At 38.6% G+C, this 5,231-nt stretch overlaps 1 protein-coding gene across 1 annotated transcript in view; it reads right to left on the reverse strand.

Annotated features, from left to right (window-relative positions):
- The window catches only part of LOC124407728 (myosin-13-like), a 76,094-nt gene that overhangs the window by 21,611 nt on the left and 49,252 nt on the right, over positions 1 to 5,231 (reverse strand). The window lies entirely within an intron of this gene.

Raw genomic sequence — 5,231 nt, forward strand, 5'->3', positions numbered from 1 at the left:
TAAAAAATATACGTGGATTTATTTTTTTCCAATGCCGGAAGTAGCGGGAAAAGAGCGATACATACTTGAATGAGTGCCACGTGATTTCAACCGTTCTCTAAAGTTGGTGGATTAAAAAATTGGGCTGCAGTGGAATTATTCGTTCAATTGCATTTTTATACTTTAATCGTGATATTGAAGAACACGAAGGGAAACGAATCGTTCGATAAATGAAGCACGCATTGTATTACTATAATGTCGGTATATATAACATCATCTTATACGCGTACAAAGGCACGCCAGACTGCAGGGTGGAATAGAAGGTGCGACTGACGACGTTGCGCGCGCGAACATTATTTCCCTCTCATATTGTTTTCTCAAACCTCTACATTTCCTCTTGGATCCAGTACTTTTATATAACAGAAGTGAATTGTATTTTTATTACAACGTTTGATCAACTTGAGACGGCGGGCAGGTTTTCAAGTTGGATGGGACAGAACGTCTGTGAACGTAACAACGTTGAAGTTCAACATTTATTAGGACTAGTCTCAAGAGTCTCACTTATACCGCCGGTGAGAGCGAATACAAAACCAAGCCACTTTTAGATATTTGATATTTTGAAGTACAAACGGCAGTCCGTTTGTATCTAAAAAAAATCTTGTACTTGGTAAAAGAACTTACGATTTGGTTTTTTAAAATTGAATCAGAAAACTTCAATTTTTCGCAGTATTATTCAGGCTCTCTGAATGAGAATTTGAAGAACCAAAATTCGACAAAACAAAATAAGGAAATGGAGGATCCAATAGGACAAATTGAGATAACAGAAGTATTTTGACTTACATAAACTCTTTTCCAGACATAAATGATCGACTAAAATGCACATAAAACCTTGATGAATGTTCGCGAAAATTACATTTTGAGATTTGATTTCCAGTCGTGTTAACTGACTAAAAATCTGAGGTCGAAATCGACAAATACAAAACGTCCGCGTCGTTCAACATAATTTCCTTCGTTGTATGTGTGAATGTTACAGATCCGCTGCTTGGAGTTAAAAAAGTGAATACCATTCGATGTGCAAAGTTTTTTCTCAACACGGCTTACACGTCGGCGAACTTGCGGAAAGACTCACCGATACCGCATGAGGTACCTCCATACCCTGCACCGAAACTGATGTCAGGAAGGCCTTGGTACACCTACACAGAAACTGGGTAAAAGTCGGTCGTCGGAATAACTTCTCGATGTTATCCGACAGCTAGCTTATGTTAGACCCGGCACCATTAGTTATATTATAATGTATCACTCCATGGATTCGCGGATGCTGAGCAACCGGAACGTGATGGAACGTTACAGGACGCGGTATAACGTTGAATGAAAATGAAACGTCAGCTGACAGACTTTGCCGTAGAGAGGACAAAGTTATCTCGCATATACAGCTCGTGGATAGGTACCTACATGTATGTACGTGTACAATGTGTATATACATACATGCATGCATACATAGGCATCTACAAACCGTTTGGAGATGTGCTTAATACGAAGTGATGTTGTTTCAGAGCCATTACAGTCACCGCGCGTTGGCGAAAGGGTGGCAGCTGGGTAATGTACCTGTACCCGTGCCGCGTGCGATCCGTTGAGTATGCGTGACCGGCATTGTTTCCCAGTCGATGGCTTCTTCACACCGTGGACATGTCCTGGTTCAATCTCGGAATCCCGCCATTGCAGGTACTCACGACCCTCTTGAAATCGTGGATTCCGATGGACTTTATATTGCACCTAACGCTACCGTTCGAATTAATCCCCCCTCCGAAAGTTTCGGCTCATCTTGCTTCTCAATCCGTGCGTAATTGTTTGCGCGTGAAATTCGTCGAACAAGTTTACCGTCGCACTGCTACTACAGCAGCAGCAGCAGCATTATACCCAACTAGAGCGTGATTTCAATCAAGTTATATATAATTACGTGTATTATACTCAGAGTGTGGATTCTTCCGCAGACACATCCACATATATGTACTGCAGTACTGTCGAAAATTGCTAATGTATGTTACCCGCACGTCGCATCACTCGAGTAATGGAACTTTTTTGTATACGATGTAGGTGCAGTTGTCACCATGGGAGAATTAAATTGAATTAAATTAGCCGAGGCGCATTTTCGCTGATCTATCTTGCCATGCACGGACCGAATTACGAGCCTCACCGATTTTTGTTAAAGAATGTCGGCGAAAAGTCGCGGAGCTTATGGTGTAACTTGGTGTTATTCTAAAGAACATTGGCGCAAGTTTTTCGCGCGAGCTGTCACCTCGAATCATAGGTCAGACGGCGGCTGAAAATTTGCTGAATAATTTAACCCATTAGCCGAGATCCTGCAGCAGCTGGAGAAGGAGAAGCAACAGCAGCAGCAAAGAGAACGAGGTATACGGCACTTAATCCTGTCCAAGAGCAACAGAATCCGACGAGTATTATCCATGACGAATGACGTTGAAAAATAAAACTCTACACCCATTCATTCACCGTGTCCCATTATGCTCTCGATGGTATATCGTTGACCCAATTGTTATACAATGAAATTCTTTCCTCCTCCTCCTGCTCCTCCTCCTCCTCCTCCTCCTCGACTCTCTTTCGCTTTTCCTCTCGCCGCGAGTTTCTTCGGCGCCTTACTTATTATTCTACCGAATCATTTCAGTTCGGTATTCTCCAATCGTTAATCATGAGCCACGTGCCGGCGTTACCTCTTTCCACTTCCTTTCTCGAGCTTTGAAACGAGCGAAAAATATGGCCACCGTGATGACGTCGGCGATTCAAGTGGCTCTTCAATCTCGCGGTGAAAATGCTGCTGCACGTTGCTGCAGCCATTATTGCAGCCGCACCCTCGTTACAGGGCCAGTTTGCTGTCGCTATCGATAGATTCGTTGCCTGCGGCAGGCTAGCTCGAGCGGATCGCGAGTGTCAAAAATTACGGCTCGTTCGAGCTCTGCCTTAGTGACAGTTTCAATTGGAAATCAATTTGATGCACCGCCGATTTACATATTACACAGGCGTACGTTCGTGATGTCAATTTGCTTTTCAGATGGTTAGCTGCTGTCATCCACGTCCCAATGGAGCTGCAGCTCGACTGGATGCAAACGGTCATTTGGTGTATTTCAGTTTTCGTTACACACGGCCTAATCGATATTATTCAATTCTTTACGGATGGACCATGGAATCGTGTGCGTGTTTTTTTCGCACAAGACAAATCACACTTTTCTGAATATTGTGTTGTTTTGAACTATATATGTATAAGAATATTTTTAAGTGCTTTACATATTATATTCTATCGTATCGTACTTTTTTAAAATGAATATCATTCCAATTTCATTATTATTATTATTCATTTATTCTCCATTCGTGCCCGATCGAGCGATCAGTTTCAGAATTTTCAGATCTCTTCGAAACTGCCGATCTATGTCCGCAATCAAGTAAGCTAATTGTAAGCCGTTTTAAACTTGTCGTAAATTATTATACATAAATATATAATTTTTAAATATAAATTTGTTGAAAATTTTGATTGTTTGAATGTTACTAGAGCGTTAACATATTTGAAACATCATTTATATGATAATATTATCAAAAATTGCATATTTATACAGCATATAATCTATTCGTGTCTAACCGTTTCGATGAACGGTTCGTTTTATCAACGGAAACAGTAAAAGTAGGAAGATTAAAACAGGTAAAATAAACGTCGAAAACGATTAGAAACCGATTTTTTCCTGTTTGATAGCCAACACACTAAATCGCGTCTGTGTCTTTAGAAAATATTCGATCAATGCAGAGCGAAAGAGACTGAAGCACTTGGGACTCTGCGTTCTTCAACGGTACGTTAATTAACAGCAATCTAGTTCTCCTATACATTAATCCATATATCGTATGTACATAATATATTCGTTAACGGGATTAACTAAATTTAACGATCAAAGTTTAATAATATTGACAGGGAAGCATGCGTGTATCGGTAATAACCTATATCTTACAGCTACTAAAAACTACTTACGACAATCGTGGTAGTGCTAGCTTTAACCATGTGAGCAAGAGGACCTTTCACTTTTCTCTCCCTATACGTATACCTATGTATATTAGGGTGGTTCTCTCTCCACTTTCACCCCCCATAAGTAATCAACATATGCATATAGAAAAAATCCCTTGCCAAGCAGTCAAATTTTTATAAGGAAAAATGCATGAATTCGATTTTTTTTCAACAAAACTGTTTATTATTTTAAAACAATATCTCGTAAAAAAAATTCCTGTGTCTATTTTTCAGGAAGTTCAATACTCTACAAAAAAGATTTCCCGTAAAATTTTTATAAATATAATATTCATAACGGTATCAGCGAAGAAAAGTATTCATCTTTTTGCCAATAAGGTGATAAGTATTAGATTTACGAAAATTATGCAAGAGATTTTTTTTGTAGAGCATCAAATTTACTATAAAAATTTTTTTACATTACATAGTTTAAAAAGTAACAAGCAGTTTTTTTAAAAACAATTCAAATACATGCATTTTTCCATATAAAAATTCGATCGCTTGGCGTGTTAGAGTTATTGGAAAAATCCGGGAGCTTACCAAAAATTTTTTCTATATATGTTGATTACTTTAGGGGGGTAAGTGCGAAGAAATTGCGACATGACCCAAATAAGAACCACCATAATGTATATATAAATATATACACATACCTTCATGTATGTATACAAACACATGTGTGTAGCAGGTTAAGCGTATAAATATACACATATCAGTATATATACATATACACTTACATATTTAATGTGTGTATAGTATGATATATTATATCGACGTGTGACGAATGAAACTAATCCTTATTACAGTGATTTTGTGTTTCGTGGTTTAATAAAAATTCGTTAATAAGTATGTATGTATATAATATAGATATATTCAACGGTGCGACAAGGCCCGTATTTATATATTTATATAATACACAGATTATATGTATACATGTTTATATTGATGCCCTGTATGTATAATATACGTTACTTAACTACGAGCAATAATATACCCTTTAAATCCTATATATATACCGATAAAGTATTTCGAGCGCAAGGTTCGATCGTCAAATTTACAGTAGACTTACGATGATCGTATCGCGGTAAACAGCTATTTAGGTATATATATGACGGGGGTTGGAGTACTCGCCCCTTTTCTCGAGACGATAGATTGGACCGATCCGACGCGGGGTGAAGTGGAGGCAGGCGGATAGCGC

Source organism: Diprion similis, chromosome 6 (assembly GCF_021155765.1).
Source record: "Diprion similis isolate iyDipSimi1 chromosome 6, iyDipSimi1.1, whole genome shotgun sequence".
NCBI classification, from domain to species: domain Eukaryota; kingdom Metazoa; phylum Arthropoda; class Insecta; order Hymenoptera; family Diprionidae; genus Diprion; species Diprion similis.